Source organism: Lolium perenne, chromosome 6 (genome assembly GCF_019359855.2).
Source record: "Lolium perenne isolate Kyuss_39 chromosome 6, Kyuss_2.0, whole genome shotgun sequence".
Taxonomy (NCBI): Eukaryota; Viridiplantae; Streptophyta; class Magnoliopsida; order Poales; family Poaceae; genus Lolium; species Lolium perenne.
The window spans coordinates 33,002,343-33,018,348 of record NC_067249.2 but is presented as its reverse complement, the minus strand read 5'-3'; positions in this window follow the sequence as shown (position 1 = coordinate 33,018,348).

Below are 16,006 nucleotides of genomic sequence, written 5' to 3'. Positions count from 1 at the left end.
AAATAGGTGAACTGACTCAACATAAAAGTAAAAGAAAGGCCCTTCGCAGAGGGAAGCAATGATTGCTATATTTGTGCTAGAGCTTTGGTTTTGAAAACAAGAAACAATTTTGTCAACGGTAGTAATAAAGCATATGTGTCATGTAAATTATATCCTACAAGTTGCAAGCCTCATGCATAGTATACTAATAGTGCCCGCACCTTGTCCTAATTAGCTCGGATTACCTGGATTATTATCGCAATGCATATGTTTTAACCAAGTGTCACAAAGGGGTACCTCTATGCCGCCTGTACAAAGGTCTAAGGAGAAAGCTCGCATTGGATTTCTTGCTATTGATTATTCTCAACTTAGACATCCATACCGGGACAACATAGACAACAGATAATGGACTCCTCTTTTATGCATAAGCATTCAACAATTATTAATTTTCTCATATGAGATTGAGGATATTTGTCCAAAACTGAAACTTCCAAAATGGATCATGGCTTTAGTTAGTGGCCCAATGTTCTTCTCTAACATTATGCATGCTCTAACCATTCTAGCGGTAAATCTCCCTTACTTCAGACAAGACGGATATGCATAGCAACTCACATGATATTCAACAAAGAATAGTTGATGGCGTCCCCAGGAACATGGTTATCGCACAACAAGCAACTTAATAAGAGATAAAGTACATATTCAATACCACAATAGTTTTTAGGCTATTTGTCCCATGAGCTATATATTGCAAAGGTAAAGAATGGAAATTTTTTAAAGGTAGCACTCAAGCAATTTACTTTGGAATGGCGGAGAAATACCATATAGTAGGTAGGTATGGTGGACACAAATGGCATAGTGGTTGACTCAAGGATTTTGGATGCATGAGAAGTATTCCCTCTCGATACAAGGCTTAGGCTAGCAAGGCTATTTGAAACAAACACAAGGATGAACCGGTGCAGCAAAACTCACATAAAAGACATATTGTAAACATTATAAGACTCTACACCGTCTTCCTTGTTGTTCAAACTCTTTACTAGAAATTATCTAGACCTTAGATAGACCAATTATGCAAACCAAATTTTAGCAAGCTCTATGTATTTATTCACTAATAGGTGCAAAGTATATGATGCAAGATCTTAAACATGAGCACAACAATTGCCAAGTATCACATTATCCAAGACATTTTACCAATTACTACATGTATCATTTTCCGTTTCCAACCATATAACAATTTAACGAAGAAGATTCAACATTCGCCATGAAATTATGAGTAAAGCCTAAGGACATATTTGTCCATATGCAACAGCGGAGCGTGTCTCTCTCCCACACAATGAATGCTAGGATCCATTTTATTCAAACAAAACAAAAACAAAAAATAAACCGACGCTCCAAGCAAAGTGCATAAGATGTGACGGAATAAAAATATAGTTTCACTAGAGGAACCTGATAATGTTGTCGATGAAGAAGGGGATGCCTTGGGCATCCCCAAGCTTAGACGCTTGAGTCTTCTTGAAATATGCAGGGGTGAACCACCGGGGCATCCCCAAGCTTAGAGCTTTCACTCTCCTTGATCATATTATATCATCCTCCTCTCTTGATCCTTAAAACTTCCTCCACACCAAACTCAAAACAACTCATTAGAGGGTTAGTGCATAATAAAAGTTCACATATTCAGAGGTGACACATTCATTCTTAACACTTCTGGACATTGCACAAAGCTACTGAAAGTTAATGGAATAGAAAAATCCATCAAGCATAGCAAAACAGGCAATGCGAAATAAAAGGCAGAATCTGTCAAAACAGAACAGTTCGTAAAGACGAATTTCATTGAGGCACCAGACTTGCTCAAATGAAAATGCTCAAATTGAATGAAAGTTGCGTACATATCTGAGGATCACTCACGTAAATTGGCATAATTTTATGAGTTACCTACAGAGAATTAGGCCCTGATTCGTGACAGCAAAGAAATCTGTTTCTGCGCAGTAATCCAAATCTAGTATGAACCTTACTATCAAAGACTTTACTTGGCACAACAATGCAACAAAACTAAGATAAGGAGAGGTTGCTACAGTAGTAACAACTTCCAAGACTCAAATATAAAATAAAGGTACTGTAGTAAAAACATGGGTTGTCTCCCATAAGCGCTTTTCTTTAACGCCTTTCAGCTAGGCGCAGAAAGTGTATATCAAGTGTTATCAAGAGACGAAGCATCAACATCATAATTTGTTCTAATGATAGAATCAAAAGGTAACTTCATTCTCTTTCTAGGGAAGTGTTCCATACCTTTCTTGAGAGAAAATTGATATTTAATATTACTTTCCTTCATATCAATGATAGCACCAACAGTTCGAAGAAAAGGTCTTCCCAATATAATGGGACAAGATGCATTGCATTCAATATCCAAGACAACAAAATCAATGGGGACAAGGTTATTGTTAACGGTAATGCCAACATTATCAACTCTCCCCAAAGGTTTCTTTGTAGAGCTATCAGCAAGATTAACATCCAAATAACAATTTTTCAATGGTGGCAAGTCAAGCATATTATAGATTTTCTTAGGCATAACGGAAATACTTGCACCAAGATCACATAAAGCATTACAATCAAAGTCATTGACCTTCATCTTAATGATGGGCTCCCAACCATCCTCTAACTTCCTAGGAATAAAAGTTTCGCGATTTAATTTCTCTTCTCTAGCTTTTATGAGAGCATTTGTAATATGTTTCGTGAAAGCCAAATTTATAGCACTAGCATTAGGACTCATAGCAAGTTTTTGTAAGAAATTTATAACTTCAGAGATGTGGCAATCATCAAAATCCAAACCATTATAATCTAAAGCAATGGGATCATTGTCCCCAATGTTGGAAAAAATTTCAGCAGTTTTATCACAGGCAATTTCAGCAGTTTCAGACAGTTTTTCACGCTTTGCATTAGAAGTGGAAACATTGCCAACACCAATTATTTTACCATTATTAGTAGGAGGTGCAGAAACATGTGGAGCATTAGCATTACTAGTGGTGGTAATAGTCCAAACTTTAGCTATATTATCTTCTTTAGCATTTTCTTCTCTTTCCCACCTAGCACGCAATTCGGCCATCAATCTTATATTCTCATTAATTCTAACTTGGATGACATTTGTTGTAGTAACAATCTTATTATTATGATTTTCATTAGGCATAACTTTTGATTTCAAAAGATCAACATCAGCAGCAAGACTATCGACTTTAGAAGCAAGTATATCAATTTTCTCAAGCTTTTCTTCAACGGATTTGTTAAAAGCAGTTTGTGTACTAATAAATTCTTTAAGCATGGCTTCAAGTCCAGGGGGTGTGTTCCTATTATTGTTGTAATAATTCCCATAAGAATTACCATAGCCGTTACCATTATTATAAGGATATGGCCTATAGTTGTTACTAGAATTGTTCCGATAAGCATTGTTGTTGAAATTATTATTTTTAATGAAGTTTACATCAACATGTTCTTCTTGAGAAACCAATGAAGCTAACGGAACATTATTAGGATCAACATTAGTCCTACCATTCACAAGCATGGACATAATAGCATCAATCTTATCACTCAAGGAAGAGGTTTTTTCGACAGAATTTACCTTCTTACCTTGTAGTCCAAGCTAATTAGGACAAGGTGCGAGCACTATTAGTATACTATGCATGAGGCTTGCAACTTGTAAGATATAATTTACATGATACATATGCTTTATTACTACCGTTGACAAAATTGTTTCTTGTTTTCAAAATCAAAGCTCTGGCACAAATATAGCAATCGATGCTTTTCCTCTTCGAAGGACCTTTCTTTTACTTTTATGTTGAGTCAGTTCACCTATTTCTCTACCTTAAGAAGCAAACACTTGTGTGAACTGTGCATTGATTCCTACATACTTGCTTATTGTAGGATAACGTTGCATAGAAAACAAAAATTTTCCTACGGCGAACACGCAATCCAAGCCAAGATGCAATCTAGAAGACGGTAGCAACGAGGGGGTATCGAGTCTCACCCTTGAAGAGATTCCAAAGCCTACAAGATGAGGCTCTTGTTGCTGCGGTAGACGATCACTTGCCGCTTGCAAAAGCGCGTAGAAGATCTTGATCACGATCGGTTCCGGCGCCACGAACGGGCAGCACCTCCGTACTCGGTCACACGTTCGGTTGTTGATGAAGACGACGTCCACCTCCCCGTTCCAGCGGGCAGCGGAAGTAGTAGCTCCTCTTGAATCCGACAGCACGACGGCGTGGTGTCGGTGGCGGTGAAGAAGTCCGGCGGAGCTTCGCTAAGCTACGCGGGCTATATGGAGGAGAGGGGGGCGGCTAGGGTTTGGGAGGGGGTGGCCGGCCACTCAAGGGGGGCGGCCAGCTTATGGTCTTGGGGTGGCCGGCCCCCTCCCTTGGCCCCTCATTATATAGGTGGATCCCCAAGTGTTGGTGTCCAAGTCTTCGAATAAGACCCGAACAAAAAACCTTCCATAAGAGGGGGAAACCTAGCCCAACTAGGACTCCCACCCAAAGGTGGGATTTCCACCTCCCATGTGGGGGGTGGCCGGCCCCCTATGGGGGAGTCCACTTGGGACTCCTCCCCACCTAGGGCTGGCCGGCCATGGAGGTGGAGTCCCATGTGGACTCCACCTTCCTTGGTGGTTTCTTCCGGACTTTTCTAGAACCTTCTAGAACCTTCCATAGAACCTTCCGCGACATTTTATTTCACATAAAATGACATCCTATATATGAATCTTATTCTCCTGACCATTCCGGAACTCCTCGTGATGTCCGGGATCTCATCCGGGACTCCGAACAAATATTCGAACTCCATTCCATATTCAAGTACTACCATTTCAACATCCAACTTTAAGTGTGTCACCCTACGGTTCGAGAACTATGCGGACATGGTTGAGTACTCACTCCGACCAATAACCAATAGCGGGATCTGGAGATCCATAATGGCTCCCACATATTCAACGATGACTTTAGTGATCGAATGAACCATTCACATACATTACCAATTCCCTTTGTCTCGCGATATTTTACTTGTCCGAGGTTTGATCTTCGGTATCATTCTATACCTTGTTCAACCTCGTCTCCTGACAAGTACTCTTTACTCGTACCGTGGTATGTGGCCTCTTATGAACTCATTCATATGCTTGCAAGACATCAGACGACATTCCACCGAGAGGGCCCAGAGTATATCTATCCGTCATCGGGATGGACAAATCCCACTGTTGATCCATATGCCTCAACTCATACTTTCCGGATACTTAATCCCACCTTTATAGCCACCCATTTACGCAGTGGTGTTTGGTGTAATCAAAGTACCTTTCCGGTATAAGTGATTACATGATCTCATGGTCATAAGGACTAGGTAACTATGTATCGAAAGCTTATAGCAAATAACTTAATGACGAGATCTTATGCTACGCTTAATTGGGTGTGTCCATTACATCATTCACACAATGACATAACCTTGTTATTAATAACATCCAATGTTCATGATTATGAAACTAATCATCCATTAATCAACAAGCTAGTTTAAGAGGCATACTAGGGACTTCTTGTTTGTCTACATATCACACATGTACTAATGTTTCGGTTAATACAATTCTAGCATGATATATAAACATTTATCATACACATAAAGATATAAATAATAACCACTTTATTATTGCCTCTAGGGCATATCTCCTTCAGTCTCCCACTTGCACTAGAGTCAATAATCTAGATTACATTTGTGAAGATATAACACCTTGGCCTTCTGGTGCTTTATCATGTATTGCTCACGGGAGAGGTTTCAGTCAACGGATCTGACACGCTCAGAAACGTATGTATTTTGTAATTCATTTGCGTCTCAACGCATCACTCATTTCCAAATGAGTCGGCATTTAAATATGTTTGGTCTTCTGGTGGAACCTTAATTCCGCGGTCCGAAATATGTTACTAATATTGTCACACACAATATAGCTTCAAAATTCGACTGTCGGATCTACACCAAGTTCTCAAAGAACCTCTTGACTTTAACATCCTTTGTCATTTGTCAAAACAATGACATATTCTGCCTTCTTTTGTAGAATCCGTCACAATATTTAGAACTATTCTAAATCTAGCATAGACAACTTCTAGCTCATTGTGCTACCTTTTAAAACAACACTTAGTCTAATTTGAGATTGAAATTTTATTTTCATATGTGACAAAACAAATATCGGTGCAACATCTTACAGCGATTTGTTTGTCATTTCTCCATACAAAACTATATATATATATATATTCTTGGTTCTTCTTAAGTACTTCAAGAATATTCTTACTGTTTTTCAATGATCATCTCATGAATCATTCTGGTATATGCTCATAACATTTTAGAGCACAAGATATCTGATTGTGTACATATTATTTGTGATCTAAAGTTACTCATGTGTTTTTACTCATTGAGTGTCATATACACTCAAGTCTTGTTAAAACTTCACATGACAAGAACATCTTCTTAATATTTCTATATTGAACTATTTCAATATCCATTCTATGTACTTTGACTTAAACTTATTTTTGTGTTTCAATCTATCTTCATAGATCTTGACACTAAATTTGTTTCAGTCCATATCCTTTCATTGAAGTTTAATTTTCAATGAAACCTTTTAATCAAGTATATAATTACATCATTTATAACCAACTATATGTCATCTACATAAAGTATTATAAATATGTCTTAGCGCTCCCACTTAATTTCTTGCAAATGCAAGCCTCTTCATCGTTTCTGATGAAATCAAAAAACTCTTTGACTATTTCATCTGGTGAAGATTCTAACTCCGCGATACTTACTTCATCCAATTGAAGTTCGTATACCTATCTAGTATTCCATGGACCAGCAAAACTCTTGGTTGTATCTTGTATACACCTTTAATACACACTTCTGTTAAGTAGTGTATTTTGCCACTCTACTAACATATCTCATAAAAGAAATATGTAGTGATTACTAGAATAATCCACATAGACTATAAGCATTGCTACGGAAGATTTAATCTTATCGTAGTCAACTCTTTGAACTTTGTCGTAAACAACTTTTCGACAAGTTGAGCTTCTTCAAGGATATTTCATCCAAGTCCATCAATTTCATAGATCCATTTACTTTCAAAAAGTATTCATCTATCTTGGATTTCATGGCGTATAGCCATTTTAACGGAGTCAGGGCCCATCATAACTTCTTTGTTTGTAGTTGGTTTATTATTGTTCAAAATCAATCCTTTGTCCACAAATCTTTTATTTGATCACAAAGTAAACCATACCTACAAGGTTCAATATGTATTTCGATCTCCATGGCTAAAACACTTTGTAGTCATGAGAGCCATGATCGTCGTAGCCGCTTCCGAAACCAATTCCGATGCTACGCTACTCTGATCATTATGCTCAGGTTCATAAACCTTATCAAATTATATTGTCCTCCCACTCAAAAACTTCACTAGAAACAATTTCTTGGAAATAAGAAACATTGACAAACACTTTTGTCTTTGTCTCGTGGGAAGAATTCCCAATTAAATCTCTGGGATAACCAACAAAGACATTCATCCGATTTTGGTTGAAAACTCTTAGACCAAAATTTAAAGAAAGGACTATTAAGGTTTATACCCATGCCATAACTCGTATGGTGTCATTTCAACGGATCATGATGATGCTCTATTCAGTGTAAAAGCGGTAGTCACTAAAGCATAATCCACAAAAATATAATGGCATCAATATTTTATCTCATCATTGATCCAACAAGGTTTGGATACATATCTCGGATACTATATCATCATTATGATACTCCAAGAAATGTGAGTTGTAGAATAATTTTATAACTCTCTTAGATGTTCGCTAAAACTCGTAATTCAAATATTTCCACCATGATCCAATCATAGATATTTGACTTTTCTATTACGTTGATTTCCACTTCATGTTGAAATTTATTTGAACCCATTCAAATGTTTCAAACTTCTTCCTTATCGAATATATCCATATATATATACTCAATTCATTGTTGAAAGTTTTCATGAAGTAGAAGAATCTCCCGCACACAACTATGCTCAGTGAACCACATACATCATCATGTATTTTTCCACTAAGTTAGTTGCCCGTTCAACTTTTGGCCTATGAACGGTATTTTAATCATTCTCTTTAGAAAAGATTTGCAAGCGCCAAATGATTCAAAAATCAAATGACTCCAAAAATCCATTTTCATGGAGTTCCTTCATGCGTTCCTTTCTAACATGACCTAAATGGCGGTTCCACAAATAAGTGGAATTCAAATCATTTGCCTTATGGCATTTTAGCGTCAGTTTTATGTATGTGTGTTTCACCATTAAGATTTATAATAACTTATCCATCGTACATGGAGTAATGTCATAATTTGAACAACTCATTGTTTTCATTTGACCAGAGCAAAATAACAATTATTAAGTTCTTTATTATAAATTCTAAGGGCTAGATAGAATGCCAACGACGAACATAATAACACTTTATTTTGTTCCAGACGTGCATTCCTATCATATTCCTTGTCAATCACTTAGGCCATTGTATTCTTGTATTGCGTTGTTTTGTATGACACTTCATACCAACCAATATAGTACTAATACCCAAGAATTTCAAAGTGTGACTTAACTAGGAATACAACCATAACATGTATATCATTTATATACACCTGAGCTAGACTTTCTAGTCTTTTCTTTTCTTTTTGCCAAAATATCTTTTGCAGTTTCTCTTTTAGCTTTCCTCATTATTCAGAAAAACACTTCAACATCATTAACTTCTAGGTTTGTTGGTCAAATACCAATAACCTTGAGGTTCTTACTTTGAAGTTGATCATCATATGACAAGTGTTCCCGATTTCACTATTAGTAACTTTGTAATATGATGAACAATTTCACTCATAATTTTATCCATCATATCATGATGACTTTCCGAGACCATGTCTGTACATGCTAGGCTCGTAAAGTTTTAACCTTGGTATTTGCATGTGCAAATCTAGCTTGCACCCGTTGTATGCACACGTAGAATCTATCACACCCGATCATCACGTGATGCTTCGAAACGACGAGTCTTAGCAACGGTGCATATTAAGGATGGTCACTTCATGGATATGCGAATATTATTAGTGCCCCAATAATTGGAGGATTGTGACGCCTGGCGTCTTCAACCTTCATACATTCCCATAAAACTTATGAGTTTATGTAGTCTCACCAAATTATATTCTATCATCTTGCAATAAGGTCTTAGATATCACATATATCTCACACCTTGATTATTTCTGAAAACAAAATTTTCAGCTCCTTACTTTTCAAACAGATTTGAACTTCAAGTTTCACGGAGACAAGATAACTTTAGGTACTAATTGAAACCATAGCTCTTTGAATCAACAATGTGAGGTTTACTAAAAGTTTGCAATAGGACTTAATCAATTCTTGATTCTTTAACAATACGGTACCAATCCGTAAAGTTTCTTGTCAGATTTTAACAGTATTTCTATCTCAATAACAAGACTAGCGCATAGTAGTAAACGGATGCCAATACTACAAAATTAATACAAAATACTACTCAGACTATGTTTATGATAATTAGTTCATGTTTTAATCTAATTACTAATGAACTCCCACTTAATACAACATCCCTCATAGTTGTTAAGTGGTACACGATCCAAATCCACTACACCAAAACCGATCATCACGTGAGATGATGTAGCTTCAATGGTGAACATCAACATGTTGATCATATCATCCATATGACTCATGTTCAACCTTTCGGTTTCCGTTGTCCCGAGACCATGTCTGTACATGCTAGGCTCGTCAAGCAAACCCAAGTATTCCGCGTGTGCAACATGGCTTACACCCGTTGTATGTGAACGTTGAGTCTATCACATCCGATCATCACGAGATGCTTCGAAACGACGAACTGTTACAACGGTGCATACGAGGGGAGAACACTTTATTATCTTGATATTAATGTGAGGGATCATCTTATAATGCTACCGTCGCGATCTAAGCAAAATAAGATGCATAAAGGATTAACATCACATGCAATTCATATGTGATATGATATGGCCCTTTAGTCTTTGCTCCTTCGATCTTCATCTCCAAAGCACGGACATGATCTCCATCATCAACGGGCATGATCTCCATCATCGTCGGCGTAGCGTCAAGGTTCATGGCGCCGGCTTCATGGTTGTTCACCTCATGTAGCAACTATTACAACTACTTTGAAATACTACTCAACATGAAATTTAAAGACAACCATAAGGCTCCTGCCGGTTGCCACAATACAATAATGATCATCTCATACATATTCATCATCACATTATGGCCATATCACATCACCAAACCCTGCAAAAACAAGTTAGACGTCTCTAATTTGGTTTGCATATTTTACGTGGTTTAGGGTTTTCGAGAGAGATCTAATCTACCTACGAACATGAACCACAACGGTGATACTAGTGTTGTCAATAGAAGAGTAAATTGAATCTTCACTATAGTAGGAGAGACAGACACCCGCAAAGCCTCTTATGCAATACAAGTTGCATGTCGAACGAGGAACAAGTCTCATGAACGCGGTCATGTAAAGTTAGTCCGAGCCGCTTCATCCCACTATGCCACAAAGATGCAAAGTACTCAAACTAAAGACAACATAAGAATCAACGCCCACAAACCATTGTGTTCTACTCGTGCAACCATCTATGCATAGACACGGCTCTGATACCACTGTAGGATAACGTTGCATAGAAAACAAAAATTTTCCTACGGCGAACACGCAATCCAAGCCAAGATGCAATCTAGAAGACGGTAGCAACGAGGGGTATCGAGTCTCACCCTTGAAGAGATTCCAAAGCCTACAAGATGAGGCTCTTGTTGCTGCGGTAGACGATCACTTGCCGCTTGCAAAAGCGCGTAGAAGATCTTGATCACGATCGGTTCCGGCGCCACGAACGGGCAGCACCTCCGTACTCGGTCACACGTTCGGTTGTTGATGAAGACGACGTCCACCTCCCCGTTCCAGCGGGCAGCGGAAGTAGTAGCTCCTCTTGAATCCGACAGCACGACGGCGTGGTGTCGGTGGCGGTGAAGAAGTCCGGCGGAGCTTCGCTAAGCTACGCGGGCTATATGGAGGAGAGGGGGGCGGCTAGGGTTTGGGCGGGGGTGGCCGGCCACTCAAGGGGGGCGGCCAGCTTATGGTCTTGGGGTGGCCGGCCCCCTCCCTTGGCCCCTCATTATATAGGTGGATCCCCAAGTGTTGGTGTCCAAGTCTTCGAATAAGACCCGAACAAAAAACCTTCCATAAGAGGGGGAAACCTAGCCCAACTAGGACTCCCACCCAAAGGTGGGATTTCCACCTCCCATGTGGGGGGGGGCCGGCCCCCTCTGGAGGAGTCCACTAGGGACTCCTCCCCACCTAGGGCTGGCCGGCCATGGAGGTGGAGTCCCATGTGGACTCCACCTTCCTTGGTGGTTTCTTCCGGACTTTTCTAGAACCTTCTAGAACCTTCCATAGAACCTTCCGCGACATTTTATTTCACATAAAATGACATCCTATATATGAATCTTATTCTCCGGACCATTCCGGAACTCCTCGTGATGTCCGGGATCTCATCCGGGACTCCGAACAAATATTCGAACTCCATTCCATATTCAAGTACTACCATTTCAACATCCAACTTTAAGTGTGTCACCCTACGGTTCGAGAACTATGCGGACATGGTTGAGTACTCACTCCAACCAATAACCAATAGCGGGATCTGGAGATCCATAATGGCTCCCACATATTCAACGATGACTTTAGTGATCGAATGAACCATTCACATACATTACCAATTCCCTTTGTCTCGCGATATTTTACTTGTCCGAGGTTTGATCTTCGGTATCATTCTATACCTTGTTCAACCTCGTCTCCTGACAAGTACTCTTTACTCGTACCGTGGTATGTGGCCTCTTATGAACTCATTCATATGCTTGCAAGACATCAGACGACATTCCACCGAGAGGGCCCAGAGTATATCTATCCGTCATCGGGATGGACAAATCCCACTGTTGATCCATATGCCTCAACTCATACTTTCCGGATACTTAATCCCACCTTTATAGCCACCCATTTACGCAGTGGTGTTTGGTGTAATCAAAGTACCTTTCCGGTATAAGTGATTACATGATCTCATGGTCATAAGGACTAGGTAACTATGTATCGAAAGCTTATAGCAAATAACTTAATGACGAGATCTTATGCTACGCTTAATTGGGTGTGTCCATTACATCATTCACACAATGACATAACCTTGTTATTAATAACATCCAATGTTCATGATTATGAAACTAATCATCCATTAATCAACAAGCTAGTTTAAGAGGCATACTAGGGACTTCTTGTTTGTCTACATATCACACATGTACTAATGTTTCGGTTAATACAATTCTAGCATGATATATAAACATTTATCATACACATAAAGATATAAATAATAACCACTTTATTATTGCCTCTAGGGCATATCTCCTTCACTTATTGCACTTGTTATATTACTTTGCATTGACAACTATCCATGAGATATACATGTTACAAGTTGAAAGCAACCGCTGAAACTTCATCTTCCATTATGTTGCTTCAATACCTTTACTTTGAATTATTGCTTTATGAGTTAACTCTTATGCAAGACTTATTGATGCTTGTCTTGAAGTACTATTCATGAAAAGTCTTTGCTATATGATTCACTTGTTTACTCATGTCATATACATTGTTTTGATCGCTGCATTCACTACATATGCTTACAAATAGTATGATCAAGTTTATGATGGCATGTCACTCCAGAAATTATCTTTGTTATCGTTTACCTGCTCGGGACGAGCAGAAACTAAGCTTGGGGATGCTGATACGTCTCCGACGTATCGATAATTTCTTATGTTCCATGCCACATTATTGATGATATCTACATGTTTTATGCACACTTTATGTCATATTCGTGCATTTTCTGGAACTAACCTATTAACAAGATGCCGAAGTGCCGATTCTTGTTTTCGCTGTTTTTGGTTTCAGAAATCCTAGTAACGAAATATTCTCGGAATCGGACGAAATCAACGCCCAGGTTCCTATTTTGCCCGGAAGCATCCAGAACACACGAGAACCGCCAGAGAGGGGGCACAGGCCCACCAAACCCTAGGCCGGCGCGGCCAAGGGGGGGCCGCGCCCCCCTATAGTGTGGTCGCCCCTTCGACCTCCTGACGCCGCCTCTTCGCCTATATAAAGCCCCTGGACCTAAAACCTCGAGACGAAAAAGCGACGGTACGAGAAACCTTCCAGAGCCGCCGCCATCGCGAAGCCAAGATCTGGGGGACAGGAGTCTCTGTTCCGGCACGCCGCCGGGACGGGGAAGTGCCCCCGGAAGGCTTCTCCATCGACACCGCTGCCATCACCACCGCCATCTCCATCAACGCTGCTGTCTCCCATGAGGAGGGAGTAGTTCTCCATCGAGGCTCGGGGCTGTACCGGTAGCTATGTGGTTCATCTCTCTCCTATGTACTTCAATACAATAATCTCATGAGCTGCCTTACATGATTGAGATTCATATGATGATGCTTGTAATCTAGATGTCGTTATGCTAGTCAAGTGAATTTTACTTATGTGATCTCCGGAGACTCCTTGTCCCACGTGTGTAAAGGTGACAGTGTGTGCACCGTGTGGGTCTCTTAGGCTATATTTCACAGAATACTTATTCACTGTTATGAATGGCATAGTGAAGTGCTTATTTATATCTCTTTATGATTGCAATGTGTTTTGTATCACAATTTATCTATGTGCTACTCTAGTGATGTTATTAAAGTAGTTTTATTCCTCCTGCACGGTGTAATGGTGACAGTGTGTGCATCCGTGTTAGTACTTGGCGTAGGCTATGATTATGATCTCTTGTAGATTATGAAGTTAACTATTGCTATGATGGTATTGATGTGATCTATTCCTCCTACATAGTGTGAAGGTGACAGTGTGCATGCTATGTTAGTACTTGGTTTAGTCGTGTTGATCTTTCATGCACTCTAAGGTTATTTAAATATGAACATTTTGTGGAGCTTGTTAACTCCGGCATTGAGGGTTCGTGTAATCCTACGCAATGGTGTTCATCATCCAACAAGAGTGTAGAGTATGCATTTATCTATTCTGTTATGTGATCAATGTTGAGAGTGTCCACTAGTGAAAGTATGATCCCTAGGCCTTGTTCCTAAATACTGCTATTGCTGCTTGTTTACTGTTTTACTGCGTTACTACTGCTGCGTTACTACTGCTTGTTTACTGTCCTGGGCAAAGCACTTTTCTGGTGCCGTTGCTACTACTTATTCATACCACCTGTATTTCACTATCTCTTCGCCGAACTAGTGCACCTATTAGGTGTGTTGGGGACACAAGAGACTTCTTGCTTTGTGGTTGCAGGGTTGCATGAGAGGGATATCTTTGACATCTTCCTCCCTGAGTTCCATAAACCTTGGGTGATCCACTTAAGGGAAACTTGCTGCTGTTCTACAAACCTCTGCTCTTGGAGGCCCAACACTGTCTACAGGAAAAGGAGGGGGCGTAGACATCAGAGGCATAGGTCGCGGCCCCGCGCTGCTTTCGCCGCGTCGTAGCAGAGTCGGAGGACGCCGTCGCCGTCGCCGCTGTCCTCCCACCGTCGCGAGACCTCCCGCCATTCGCAGCTGCGCCGTTGCCGCCGGAGGTTAGCTCTCGTGCACCGTGTTTGCAGACCGCAAGTCGGCCGAGACGGCCATGGCCTGCAGGTCCCTATGGACGCACAGGATGGCCTCCACGTGCGACGTGTTCGATGAAATGGGCATACTAAAATTTGTCCCTTTTCATCTGTAGATCATGGTGGACAGCGACGACGACTACTTCTTCAAGAACTTCATCGACACGTCGTCCGACGAGGACTCGGACGACGAATTTTTCATGGATGCTGCGCTGATCATCCACGATCACATTGTCTCGCAGATCCCCGTGCACCGGGGGTCCTTGCCAGGGCGCGCCGCCGCCTTGGACCGCAAAAGAGAACGCGGCCAGGACCAGCTCTTCACCGATTACTTCCAACCCAAGGCATTGTACACGTCGGCCATGTTTCGCCGTCGTTTTCGGATGTCCAGACCGTTGTTCCGCCGGATAATGGATGGCGTCAAGCTCTACGACGACTACTTCCACGCGAAAGTGGATGCAATTGGCAAGATAGGCCTCTCTTCGTACCAGAAATGCACGGCAGAGATTAGGATGCTTGCATATGGCGTTGCCGGTGATTTCGTAGATGAGTACACGCGCATGAGTGAGTCTACCGGCTTGGAAGCGATGTACAGGTTTTTCAGAGCTGTGATCAGTTCGTTCGGAGAACAGTACCTCCGGCAACCTAATGCAGAGGACACAGCTCGTCTGTTGTCAATCAACGCTTCCAGGGGGTTTCCTGGGATGCTTGGCAGCATAGACTGTATGCACTGGGAGTGGAAGAACTGCCCCTTTGGTTGGCAGGGGCATACAGTGGCCATTCTAAGGGGTGCATAGTCATTCTTGAAGCTGTTGCTTCATAGGATACATGGATTTGGCACTCATTTTTCAGAATGGTTGGCTCGCACAATGACATCAATGTGCTGCAGCGCTCTCCGGTGTTTGATAGGCTAGCGTACGGTCAGTCCCCTGATGTGGATTTTGAGATCAATGGCACCACTACACCAAGGGTACTACCTTGCTGATGGTATCTATCCACCTTGGGCTACACTCATGAAGACAATCCGAAAACCCAACTCAGTGCAGGAGGCAAGGTTTGCCAAAGAGCAGGAGGCAGCCCGGAAAGATGTCGAGCGGGCGTTTGGCATCCTCCAAGCTCGTTGGGCTATCGTCAGACACCCTGCCAGAGCCTGGGATGTGCAAACTCTGTGGGAGGTGATGACCGCATGCGTAATCATGCATAACATGATTGTTGGGGTAGAGCGGGATGATTCACTCTATGATAATGACTGGGAGGGCCAGAGAGAGTTGGTTACTCCTCAACGTGG